Below are 13,424 nucleotides of genomic sequence, written 5' to 3' on the forward strand. Positions count from 1 at the left end.
TCTGTAAGATTTCAAAATGCTAAGAGCAGTAATGACTTTTTAAAATGTCTTTATAGTTATAAGACCGGAAGAAGATACCATCTTAAACATACAAAATGAATTGCAGCAGGTTCTTACACTTTGTGAGCCATTCACCTAGCTCTGGCAGAAAAATGAGGATGCTGAAGAGGAGAAAGTTCTAGTAGTACAGATTGCTGGCTCTGTCTGCAGGTTAATGGACAAGAGTACCAGGATCCGAAGCTAAAAGTACCACTTCAGCATTTATTCTGTCAAGCTTGGAAGAGTGGAGGAAAGGTCAAGTTGAAAACTAAGCTTCCTTTCTCAACTGAACTTTTGACCTAAAAGGCTCTCTAATTTACTGCTGACCTTTGATACTGATACTAGACACAAACTCTGTGTTTTAAGGAGACCATGTCTGAAATAGCACAGGTGGCTGAAAGATGACTTCCCAAAGGGGAGGGTTCTTCATCCTGGAACATGATTTAGTTTTTGACTTCCGATGGCTACCCCCCCTCCCTTTGTTTGTGTGGGAGGTTTTTTAAATTGTAGATCTAAGTGCTCCTCCAAACCTTGGGAATAAGCTGCCTCTGACGTTGTTTTCCAGTGCAAAAAATTACTTTTATGCAGGCAGCTGATTCAGAGCTGCAGAATCTATTGGGATGACAGTGGCAGCCTAATCCTACAATACTGAAGAACTAGTTAACTGACCATGTTCCGCATAGGAACCTATCTGTGTCAGGACCTCTGGAAAGTGTGAGATCAGTCCCCCAGCTTGAGCTCTCCATAAGTTCACACCCATGTGTCCACTTATACTTCTAGGTCACTCAGCAAAAGTGCAGCATAGGCTCTTGAGGAGAGCTCCTAGCTGGAATGAATTCTGTGTCATAAACTTTATCCCCTTCTCCATTTGATCTTATTCCCCTTCTGATAGTGAAGTACTTTTATTTTTAAATGCAGAGGATGAGTTGCTATATTGTATAAGGAGATCATTGCCTCTTTCTAGGTAAGAGGAATAATGGAGCCCTTGGTCCTGGAAAAACAATTAATTGCATCTTCTGTAATGTCTGCATTTCTTTGTAAACCTCAAATTATTCCTTGCATTGTCTTTTGTTGATCATTTGATTGACTAATATGTTCCTTTCTGCTTTAGTGAAAATAACATGTGAGTAAGCAGAATGCCCAAATTTCTGAGCTATGCCTTGTGGTGATTTCCTAATTTCCTGAGTTGAGTGCAAGGTTCTTGGGGTTTTCAGTCCTGTGTCAGAAAGACTATTTGCTCATACAAAGTTCTTCATTGTAATGGGGAAAAATCAGTTTGATTACTTTCATGTCAGCATGCATGTCTAATGGCTTAGAAGTTATTGCAGCCATAAAATATACAGTATCGTTTCTCTCACTCTCTGAAATTTGACAGGATTAATATAGTCAGCATGAAATCTTAGTCATAAAGTTGACCATAAGTGATAGTAAAATTAGCTGCTGAAATCCTCTGCTTATGGAAAGCATCTTCTGTTTTTCCTTCTGGGAAAAAATATCAAGGGAATGGCATGAGAATTAGAATGGTAGTTTTCTGCATTTCAAACTCTAATATAAATATGTCTGTTTCATCTCCCTCTAGAAATGAGAAAGATAGCAAATGTTTTTAAGCTCTGTGATGTATAGAATAGCCTGGAGTACAATGGGTTTCTACAATAGTTCAGATTGTGTAGATTTTTCCAATGAAATGAACAGTGGTGATGGTGCTGGTCTAATTCCATTTTCATTGGCAGGCTGAAGTCTGTAATGTCAAGTGCAGTGATACTGTTAAGATCTTGATTCTCTTCTTCCCCCCTTGTAAATCATTCTAATGCTTCTCTGTAACAGCATAAGAGAGGTTGTCAGGCTAAATTGGAATGTATAAAAACATATCCCCCTTCAAAGGTAAACTGCATTTGGTATTAGAAAATGGGAGTCTACTGGCTGAAGCTCTGAAAAAATTCAGTGTACAGTAGCAATGATATTTTGCTGTATGGAGATCCTCTCCTGGAGTGAATGATTCTCCAATTTACCTTCTGGCATGCTGGTTCTTGTTTCTCAAAAGCAGTCTCTTTCCAAGCACCAGAGGGTGTGGTGATGAGGTTGCAAGGAGTTGAGATCCAAGTGAGTTGAGATGTGAAAAAACCCTCTTGAAAGGTAACTTAATTGCCATTTTCATGATGGTTTGTAGAAGTGTTGTTTTCCCTACTGTAAAGGGAAGCCTTCTGCTTTTGATTCAGCAGCTTGTTCTACCGTTCACTTCCACCTTTTTGGGACACATAATGACCAGATTTATCAGGCATGAAGATGCAGCAGAAAATTGGAGTAGAAAACAGTGTTCCTTTCAGCTGAGAAGCAGAAATTCTCTAAAGTTGAATTTCCTTCTGAATGGGTGCACTTAGTGCACTTACAAAAAGGTCACAGTGCCATGCTAAGTAGCTGGCCTTACAAGACAGTCCAGCTTCCTTTTGGTCCCCTTTCCATCAGACTCCATCAGACTTGTTCTGGGAAGCTAAGGTACGTTGCCCAGTTTGAACAGTTCTGAATCTGATTATACAAAGAGATGTGATCTTTTACCGTCTCAACTTTAAAACTCCTCACCAATGTTTTTGTTTAATAGTTTCTTATGTAATACCGAACATTTTCTATCAATTGTAACTAGTTTTTCCTCTGCATAGGTCTATTTCTGTAAATAATATAAATGTTTCTTGGAAACCAGTAAGAAACTAGGGTCTTTAACATCTCTGTTCTAAATCATAAAGTTAAAAGCAGCGAAGAGAGAGACTCTAGGTGACCTAGTATGTCCCCCTGCCCTGTAGTAAATTTTCCAATGCTCTGTCCTGTCTGTTAAATGCTGTAAGGTTTTCATCACTGTTGGAGACTATTCCACAATCAAATAGATCTTAACCTAAGGATGTTTTTCCTGAAATTCTTCTATTTCAGTGAATTAATGTACCCATATTACTCCTGTTCTGGGCTGAACTTTGGCATAGGAACATTATTTTTTTAAACGAAATTTCAAAATTCTATTACTTACAACAGGGATCGGCAACCTTTGGCACGTGGCTCGCCAGGGTAAGCACCCTGGCAGGCTGGGACAGTTTGTTTACCTGATGCGTCTGCAGATTCAGCTGATCACGGCTCCCACTGGCCATGGTTTGCCGTCCCAGGCCAATGGGGGCGGCGGGAAGCGGCGCGGGCTGAGGGATGTGCTGGCCGCTGCTTCCCGCCACCCCGTTGGCTGAGACAGCAAACCGCGGCCATTGGGAGCCGTGATTGGCCAAAGCTGCGGACACGGCAGGTAAACAAACCAGCCCAGCCCGCCAGGGTGCTTACCCTGGTGAGCCGCATGCCAAAGGTTGCCGATTCCTGACTTACAAGAATTGCCTTTTTAAATAGATTTGCATTGCATCCAAGCTGGTTGAGTGTTCTATTTTTCTTAAAGAAACATGTAGAGAAGTTAATCCATAATGTGCTCAGTTAGTGCTTTGTGTGTGAGAACTGCAGGATGGAGCCTTTAGTAGATTAAATGTGTAGCCTTATAACATTGCTATGGGTCCTTTAAGCAGTTCCTGATATTCACTGATGCAACTAAATTTTTTTTACATGTTTGTAAGATATGGATTTTTAACATACCCTCCAGAGGCTCCTTTAGATTCGTAACAAAAGATGAATACAAGGGAAAAATAAGCCAAACAATATGTCCGTGTTGTTTATTTCTATTACAGTGGCACCTAAGGACTCCAATTTGTAATGGTTGCCAGGAAAGGTCCCAAGATATCTTCCAATCTGGTCATTTCCAGGACTAGCCACTCAGTCAATCCAGAACCATCTTTCTGTTTGCGAGAAGATTTGACCATGGGAGAAAAACAGATGTGTTCAAATCTGAATCTTTTTAAAATCTTTTAAAAACGGGTTCTGCTAGCATCAATACCTTGGTTCCTTGTCCTCTTGTTCAGGGATTTTCCACTCTTCTGACCCCAGCCCTGCATGCAAAACTTGATTGAACTGGTTTCCCACCACGGGCAAAACTCCTTAGCATACCCATTGTTCAGTGGTCATAGTTCAGTCATTAACCTTGATGACTCTATTTTTCCTGGTCTGGGGAATGCAAGACACAACCTTGACAGCACATAGCTGATTTCACATATACTGAGGTATTCTGGGATACTTCAATTACATCAACCAGAATTTATAAGTTATGCATAGAGCGAGACAAGGTAGGTGAGGTAATACGTTATATTAGACCAGCTTCTGTTGCTAGAAGGTACAAGCCTTTGAGTTACTCAGAGCCCTTCTTCAGATCTGGGGAAAGAAGCAGAGTGTACCTTCCATCAACAGAAGTTGTTCCGATAAAAGATATTACCTCACCTACCTTGTCTTTTTCATAGTCTGGGACCAACACGGCTACAACAATACTGCAAATAAGTTGGACATAAGAATGACCATACTGGGAACTCCGACCAATTGTCCTTCTAGCCCAGTATCCTGTCTTCTGACAATGGCCAGTGCCAGAGGCTTCAGAGGGAATGAACATACCAGTCATCAAGTGATCCATCCCCTGTCATCCAGTCCCAGCTTCTGGCTAATAGCCATTGATGGACCTATCCTCCATGAATTTATCTACTTCTTTTTTGAATCCACTTATACTTTTGGCCTTCACAACATCCCCTGGGAGCGAGTTCCATAGGTTGACTGTGCTTTGTATGAGACATACTTTCTTATATTTTAAACCTGCTGCCTGTTAATTTCATTGTGTGACCCCTGGTTTTTGTGTTATGTGAAGAGATAAATAACTCTTCGCTGTTCACTTTCTCCACCCCATTCATGAGTTTATAGACCTCTATCATATCCTCCCTTAGTTGTCTTTTTTCTAAGCTGAACGGTCCAAGTCTTTTTAATTTCTCCCCATATGGAAACTGTTCCATACCCTAATAATTTTTGTTGCCCTTCTCTGTAGTTTTTCTAATTCTATATATCTCTTTGAGATGGGGTGACCAGAACTTTATGCAGTATTGATGGATATACCATGGGTTTATAGAGTGGCATTATGATATTTTCTGTCTTATTATCTATCCCTTTCCTAATGGTTCCTAACATTCTGTTCGCTCTTTTGACTGCCTCTGCACATCGAGCAGATGTTTTCAGAGAACTGTCCACAGTGACTCCAAGATCTTTCTTGAATGGTGATAGCTAATTTAGACTCCATCATTTTGTATGTACAGTTGTGATTGTTTTCCAATAGGCATAGACAGATTCCCAAGATTGTGACACTATTATAAAATGTATCAAAGTGATATTTCTGTATCTTTCAGATAATGTACTTGAATGCTATTTTATATATCTGACATAGAAATTTGGTACTACTTCTCCTATAACCTTTGAAGTGAACCCCTCTTCTATAGTTCTTTGACACCTGAAGTCTATTTCCCCAGATTTGTAAGTAGACTAACATACATCAGTGAACACCAGAGGCACGTGAGAGAGAGAGTGGTAGAGATTTCTGTGGCTCCATCTATACAGTAAGCAATGATGAGCATATCAATATGAAAAAGATGCCACTTGAACTGAGAAGTACTGCAGAGAAGAATAACAAAATGGGTTGAGGGTCTGGAAACCACTGACTTACAAAAAAGATTAAAGAACTGAATATATATATAACTTAGTGTCACACTGTTGGGGTGACATAACAATCTGTTAGTATTGGAAAGGTTCTTACACCAAGTAGGGCAAGAAATTCCTTGGGATGGTCCAAGGCAAATAAAGGAAGGAGTAACATGATAACATTTTCTAGCCTACATTTTTGATTTTGTTAAATAGGAAGAATTTCCAAATAATGAGGTCTGTTAGACTATGGAATGGTGCTTCCACTGCTACCTGTGGGAGACTATCGCTCAAGTTACTGAGTTTTTATATAATGTCTTATTTTGGAGGTTGTTGGTGGTTGAGTTTTTTTAAGTGGTGTCAGGCACCTAGTACTAGGGTGACCAGATGGACAGTCTTGATTTTATATGGACAGTCCTGATTTTGGGGGCTTTTTCTTAAATAGGCACCTATTTTCCCCCCCACCCCCATCCCAATTTTTTACATTTGCTATCTGGTCACCCTACCTAGTACCAGCATACCATGTTATTCTCTGAACAGGAAAAAGCACTAAAGAGCATGCTGTAGAGAGCAATCGCATTGGCCAGGATGCACAAAAATATGCAATGTCACTTCCTTTTCTGATTTCTGTCCTTTCAACTTAGTTGAGATACCAGAAAAATGAGTATCTTCACTGAAAGAATTCAAGGGTCTGATAGCTCTTAAAACAATGTGAGAAATACAAATTTGTAGCACTGTTGATTTTTCTGCTTCCTAATCTATGTTGGGAAATACATTTCCTTGAAATATCAGTCTGTGAACTGTATTGTGGCTACAAACTTCAGTTGAAACCAAGGCAATTTCTCTGTCCGGGTACTATGTAATAAACAGGTGGACATGACTCCTCACTGTATCTATCATAGAAATGGTGGTGTACTTGGAAAGAGTTAATTACAGAATTGTCAAAGAATAAGGTTTTCCAGAAGGATGTGTAGTATAGCTCTAGTAAATGGTTACTGTCTGTAGAATGTATAAAACCGGTGGTACCTCAGACTTCAGTCCTACAAATGTTCCCTTCCCTCTTAAAAGAAGAAAAATTGCTGTAGGACTCTTTTTGAAATGTGGCTGCTATAATTTTTAAATTTTAATAATAAATTACCATTAGTATGAGGTTTATATAATACACACCTCATTATTGCTTACTCAGAATAATTTCACAGCCTCCTTGGAACTTTATTTGCTGAGTATAAAATATGCAGAAATGCATGAATAGTTTTAAGACTTGGTACCCTAAACTAATACAGTGTGCTTTTTTTCCTAAACCATGATTGAAGTCAAATTAACATATTTACCTTCAGTGCTCCCAGGAGTAGCATTAAAAAATTCAAGAGGTGATTCAGAATAGTCTCCCATTTACTATATTTAAAGCTGGATTCATTTCTCAATTAACACCATGCAAACACTTGACTCCCTTTCAACTTAGCAGTCTGTTTTCTTCTTTTGTAATTCTTTGGATACTTGCAGCATTATTGGTAGCCTTATTATTATCCCCCAAGTTCCCAAAAGGTGATGTGTGTGGGTGGGAGGAGTGATTTAATGGAAATATTATTTGAAACCTTTATTATTAATGTATGTATTTACTTATTAACTCAGAATAAGGGAATGAGTGTCAGGGCCACCTGGGTTTCAGTCATGACTCTGATTCAGGGTGTGACCTTGGATAAATTACTTAACCACTTTCTGCCTCGATTTTATCCTTAGGTGGATACCTACTTCCCAGAGGGTTAGTGAGGCTTAATTATTGTTTCTAAACCACTTTGACATCCTCAAAAGAAAGGTGCTGCATAAATGAAACATAAGGGGGTGTAAGTTTATAACATTAAAACAAGTTTTACTTGTTTTACAACTAAATATGGAATCTAACAGTTCCATTATTCTTCCTAAACATTGCCCAGAAGACACTAGTTGTCATCTTGTTTTTGCTGTGACTTATTTAGAAAGCTACAGAGTCAAGTGCTACAAGAGTCAAGTTTAGTGGTGGAAGTTGACACATCTAAGGCAGAGTTTCCACGAAGAAGCCTTTAAGAAAGATGTTGGGGGAACGAGAGATGAAAAGGTCACCTGCACCAGCAAGACAATTCAACGTCCATGACCGAGAGTATAAAAATGCAGAGGGGACCAGGGAAATCATCAATGTCTCTTACCATTGCTGGAGAAGACTGTGAGGAGCTGACCTACATTTCAGACATATCCTTAACTGATGTAAATTAATGGAGCTATGCTGAAAGAAGCTATTGTGATGTACACCAGCTGAGGATCTTTCTCACCATATGCTAGAAATGCTGCTATTTCTTTTTTCCATTCCTTCTGCCAAGCTGACATGTCTCAGCTTTGGAACCTATTTCAGCAGACTTTCTTAAGAAGTGGGTTAATAATAAGTGGTAAGAATTGTGTGGCAAAAAAACTTATTTTTGTGGGTTGGTTTTTTTTTTTTTGGCTAATTGCCTTGTAAGTATTACACAGTGTTGCAGCAAACTTTCCTGGATTTCACAATTGCAATGGGTCTTGTTTAACTGGCCAGGAAGATTTAAAAAAATAAATAAAAGAGACAAATCACTCCTACTTCTGTTTTTTGCAGTGATAATGGTTTCTTTTGTGGTGAAAGGTTCCTTGCATCCAGGCTTTACCCTTCCTTCATTAACCCAATTAAAATTCTTTGCCTCTCAATCTAAGGATCTCAAAATGTGTCATCACCTTTAATAAATTAAAGCCAAGCAGCTCTCTGAGGTAGGTCACTATTTTAGAAATGGGTAAATTGAGGCACAGTGAAGTGATTTGCATAAGGTCACATAGGATGCACTCCAATGCTTGTTGAAGTCAGAGAGTCAGTGTCAGCAGGGGGTTGAACACAGGAGTCCTGACTCTTAGTCTCCGCTACAACCACTAGACTAGACTAGACTCCCTGGTACATTTATGAAATGATCAATGTTAAAATAGGCTGCCCTTGCATAAATGAAAGTGCCCATAAGAAAATCCCAGTATAGGAGTAATTGCATACTACTAGGAATACATATTCTTTTTTCTGACAGTTAAGAGAAAATGAGAACATCTTCATAAAGAAAAGCCCTGGTCATGTCACAGGAGAAGTTAAGATTAAAATGGATGTCATCTCAACCCTGGTTTAGAAGTTGTGCTCTTTCTAGGGATGCAAAATAATTTAGGCTATGTTTTTCTCATGAAGTGAATATTCAGAATCTGTCTGAACTTGTTCTAATTGTATTGAATTTTGTGCTGAGGACCATTTTGTACTAAAGAGTTAGAAGCAGCATCTGCTTAGCAGCTTCAAGTCTGATTCTAATCAGTCAGTCCAATGGCATGACCTATTCCAAATCAAAAGTACATTTGTCATTGTTCAGTCTCCCCCTTTCAGACTGTCCCATAATAAAAGACCAAAATGTACTCTAGGTTAATGGGCAGTAAATAAAAATCAAATTAAAGGAAATAAATGTTTTCATGCACAGGTAGTGTATCTGTGGAACTCACTGATGCAGGTAATCGGAGTCAGTGGTTGGACTGAGAAAGGAATAGAATTTTATGATCAATAATATTTGTGTAGCTATTCTTCCTACTATATAATAGGATAGTAAAATTGCATACCTTATAGCATACTCTGATCTCACAGATTTCAAAAGTAACTACACCTACTTCCAGTATACTACGTCCTAACAACTAGCCATAGCCATTAAGATTGCTTTTTCACCTTCTTTGGAAGCTTCAATGATTGATTGCTGTTGAACATAGGATTACTGGGCTTGGACAACCATTGGTCTGCTCCAGTAGGAAAATAGGATTTGTCATGTGCGCCAGCAATTTGACAAGCAAGGCATACATTCTAGCAAATAGGAAATAAGGCCTTTTTTGGTGTTAATAATATGGGCATGGTAAGATGTTACGGTGCTGAAATACAATAATTTGAGTATTGGCTACTAAAAGCTGTTGATTGGATGATGAATGAAAGATCTTTCAGTTTTTACTGAATACCTTTATACTCTCTGGCTTTGAAATGAGATATCAGTTTCATGCTTCTATCAAATTTAAGGCCATTATGGGGAGAAAAATGGGTTCAAGCAGCTGATGTTTGGCTTTTGGATTTTGTTCTTAGCAATCCCATTTGTCCATCACATAGTTCAGAGAAAGCACTTAGTTCTGAAGAACCCCACACACCGTTCCCTCTTACTTTTGAGGCTGGTTGTCCTATTAGCCTGAGGACCTAAAAATGTATGTTTGAGAGAGGGCAGGGGAGAGAGGGCTACCACTGTCTTGTGTTATCTGCTTGGATAATCTGTATTCCAAATAAACAGGATCATGGCTGGAAGATCAGCAAGCTAGAACAAAATTGCTTGTTTGTTCACTTGAGACACATGTTGGTCTAGCTGACCGGCACTGAATTCTTACTCCACTGTTTAAATTGCTCGTTAGATTCCATCTGAGAAGCAACATAAAATAGGAGTAAACGGACTTGGCTTCACAAGTTTAGTGGTTTAAATATTTTCCCAGGCAGGAAAAAACATTTGCTGTTCAAGCAAAACCTATAAATCTTGGAAAGGGTCCCAGAGTGACATGTTTACCTGTTTGGATTGGTGCGTTTTGTAGAGTAGAAAAACTCTTTAATCCCCTCTATAATTATTTTACTTTTTTAAAGGGAAGTTTAAACGAATGTAAGGGAGACCTAGTAAGTGACGGTTGGGGACGAACCACAGCGAAGAGGGATCCATGTGTAATGATGATTGCTTCATTTTGTATCATATTCATTTGAAAAACAGCCCCTTTCCTTATCCCCACAGTCCAGGGGAGCTAACCACAATTATAGCTTTTGCTGACACATGTAGCTGGTTACTAATCTCTCCTTAAAACTTACCAAAACTTACTATAGGTATTGCTCAGTTGATTTGATAGGATCTTTAAATATTTTAAAACTATGGCCATTGTGTTAAAATATATTTCTAAAGTCCCTGGTGCAAATGTTTATTGTAATTTACTTATCAGGGAGTTGCAGCCATCTTTATTTTATGAGAAACAGTAAGAAGGGATAACTCCATACTGAAGATTCCTTGAGGTAGATGTGGTTAAAGCTTTGAAATAGTGTCCTTGGAACTGCCACCCTGCTATAGTGTGTCATGGAATGCAAGACTCCTCTGTTGAGCTGAAGGACTAGAGCTCAGTTGACTTACTAGTAGGTAGATCCTGTAAAATCCAGTCAGATTGTAAGAGTGGTTGGGGACTCTGCCTTAAACAGAGGGAATGAGGGACTGGGATGGAGGAGGTCCTGGAGGAATTCCTTAGGAGCAGCCAAGCATCAGGAAAAGATTTAGTCTGGGGTTTGTTTTGTTTGGTTAAAAACAAGTAAAGCCAAACCCTGTAGGTGATAAGTTTGGACTTATTATGAGGTATACTGTGTTTGAAGCAGGATCAGAACTCACCTGACTTGCACATGTGCATTACAAACGGAAGCAACCATGTGACCTTACTACTATTACCCTCCTCTCTTGTCAAGATATGTCTTAAATTAGAGCAGAATCCTGGTCACTTACTCAACTAGTCAGTGGGTGTGTCTGCACTGCAATGTAAGCCCAGCCTTGAGCTTGGGCTCAAGACTAACCCACCTTACGTCTACACTGCAATTGTGCTAACCCAGGGCTTGGGCCCAGAGTCCCAGGACTCTGCGGAAGTGTAGGGTCTGAGCTCGAGTTAAGCTGGGACACAAGCTCCGAGCCCTATTGCTTTGCAGCATAGATGCAGCCTCACTAGACTCAGGTCCCAGGGGTCAGCAGGAAGTATCCTACAATTCCTTGGGAGAGCTTCCTTAGTCCTGTTTATTCCAATAATCTGCAATCTACTCTATTGAAAATGGAAGTCATGCCCGCCCTTTGCAAATGGCAGCAGCTCAGGTCAGCGTTAACTCATTCTCTTGTGATCATCAGTCTGCAAACACGCTGTCAGAGAGCCCCTTGGGTTTGCAATGGACAGCAAACCGATCAAGCCTTTTGCAAAGCAAGCTGCTTTCTGGTAATGTGCAGGGTGGGCAGCAAAGTTTTCCCACAGTGCACCATGGTCCTAGGGCTAGAGAGGCCATTTTTAGGGGGAACTTTGGGATATGGTTACTTTGACTCAGGTCTGCACACTGCAAGGTGAACACCAGAGCCCTAGGTTCAAGCATGGGTTAGGAAAAGTCTTAACATAGGGTTAAAATACAATGTAGATGCTCAAGCCCAGAGTTCCATAACACGGGCAACTGACTCGAGTCAAACTAATCCTGGGCTTATGTTGCAGAGTAGACATTCCCAGTGAGACTATTCACATGAATACGGCAAGAAGAATGTGGCCTACATAGACCACCTTTTCAAAAGGCAAAAGCGGGACACATGCAGGAGTCCTGCCCTTTGGCCAGGCTGGAAGCCAGAGCTGGGCCATGATAAAAGCTACTCAGGGAGCCCAGGCCGCTCCACCTGCCTTGTGCGGCCTCTGGCCCGCTCCCTGGGCAGCTCTTACTAGTGCCTGGCTCCGGCTTCTGGCCTGGCCAGGAGGCGAGATCTTGGGGGAGGGGGTCTTGTGGAAAGGTGGGGCTAAGGCCCACCTCAGCCTCCTCCCCCCCCCCACACACACCGGGAAGAGGCTTGCCACTGCTCCTGAGCCTTGGGCAGGTGCGGCCCGGTACCGCAGGGAGTCCGGGACAAATGCTGTCCTGGAGTCATTCAGCCTGGGACCGGGACGTGAACGCTGCATTTTGGGATCGCCCCACCCAGTTTGGGACGGGTGGGTCACCCTGGGCCTGTAAGTTAGTCTGAAAATCCTTTGGGGCAGAGACCATGTTTGAACACACATGGGGCTCTACATAGATATCATTAAGCTGTTTTGCAGCTGCTCCAAATGTTTCTGTGCCTCCTTGTGTATGTTTATATCCTACTAGAGTCACAAGGTTCAGTAGAACTGTTTTATTATACATATGAATACGATTTTGTCACGGTAAAATTAGGCAAAATTCACGGGGCAGTCATGGTAAAAACGTACAAAATCAGGGTATGGTCACGGCAGGGCTGAAGCCAGCCATGGAGATCTGTTAAAGTCATGGAATCTGTGACCTCCATGACCAAATCATATCCTTAATTAAACATATGCCAGCCCTGGCCAATTCTTGCTTAGAATGTAGTATAATGGTATTTAGACTGGTGTTCGTTTCTTATCACTGGACTTTCATGTGCTAGAGATTCAAAGGGTGTTTTTTTTAATAGAACTAATAGAATTATTTTTCTTAATGCAGTATCAAACTTACGTTAGTGACTAATAAAGTTTTATCTCTTACATAAAGATGTGAAGAAGAGCTCTGTGTAAGCTCGAAAGCTTGTCTCTCTCACCGACAGAAGTTAGTCCAATAAAAGATATTACCTCACCCACTTTGTATCTCTCATACCTTGGGACCAACACAGCTACAACAACACTGCGTAAATCCAAATGAGGGCATTTTGTAGAAATTGGGGTGGGGAGCACCAGGAACTAGCCTCTCTTGCAGATAAGTTCTTCAGATCATTTTTTTTCTCCACGTTCTTTTTACTGCATCCAGTCACAGCACGATGATGCAATGACACATCACTGTATGACATCTAGACTTGTCATAATAGCCACCATTGTGCACAGTTTTCCTTTTATATTTTACTATAACTACTGCTTGTGGATTAGTGTCTTCAGCTGACTGCGAGGCAAGTAGTGGCAGTGAACCAAGCCCCAACACTATGACTTAGACCCAGTAAGGAGGTGGCAGGTATTATGGT

The 13,424-nt window shown here is 40.5% G+C and overlaps 1 protein-coding gene and 1 long non-coding RNA gene across 6 annotated transcripts in view; one reads left to right on the forward strand and one right to left on the reverse strand.

The window, feature by feature from the left end:
* Positions 1-13,424, forward strand: part of NACC2 (NACC family member 2) — an 84,207-nt gene that overhangs the window by 23,774 nt on the left and 47,009 nt on the right. For 2 of the 5 annotated variants that reach the window (XM_039506681.1, XM_039506689.1), the window contains exon 1: positions 13,295-13,414. The exons of 1 other annotated variant lie outside the window; for it this stretch is intronic. The gene's annotated coding sequence lies outside the window, so the exon portion shown is untranslated. Of the gene's footprint in view, positions 1-13,294; positions 13,415-13,424 lie in introns of those variants that run through there. 2 more of the 5 variants (XM_039506682.1, XM_039506688.1) reach the window with 2 other exon arrangements.
* LOC120386812 lies at positions 3,703-13,345 on the reverse strand. The gene is made up of 3 exons (XR_005589928.1): positions 13,067-13,345; positions 3,950-4,001; positions 3,703-3,851 (listed from the first exon to the last, which is right to left on the reverse strand). It is a non-coding gene; the product is annotated as an uncharacterized LOC120386812 (long non-coding RNA).

Source organism: Mauremys reevesii, linkage group 19 (assembly GCF_016161935.1).
Source record: "Mauremys reevesii isolate NIE-2019 linkage group 19, ASM1616193v1, whole genome shotgun sequence".
Lineage (NCBI taxonomy): Eukaryota > Metazoa > Chordata > Testudines > Geoemydidae > Mauremys > Mauremys reevesii.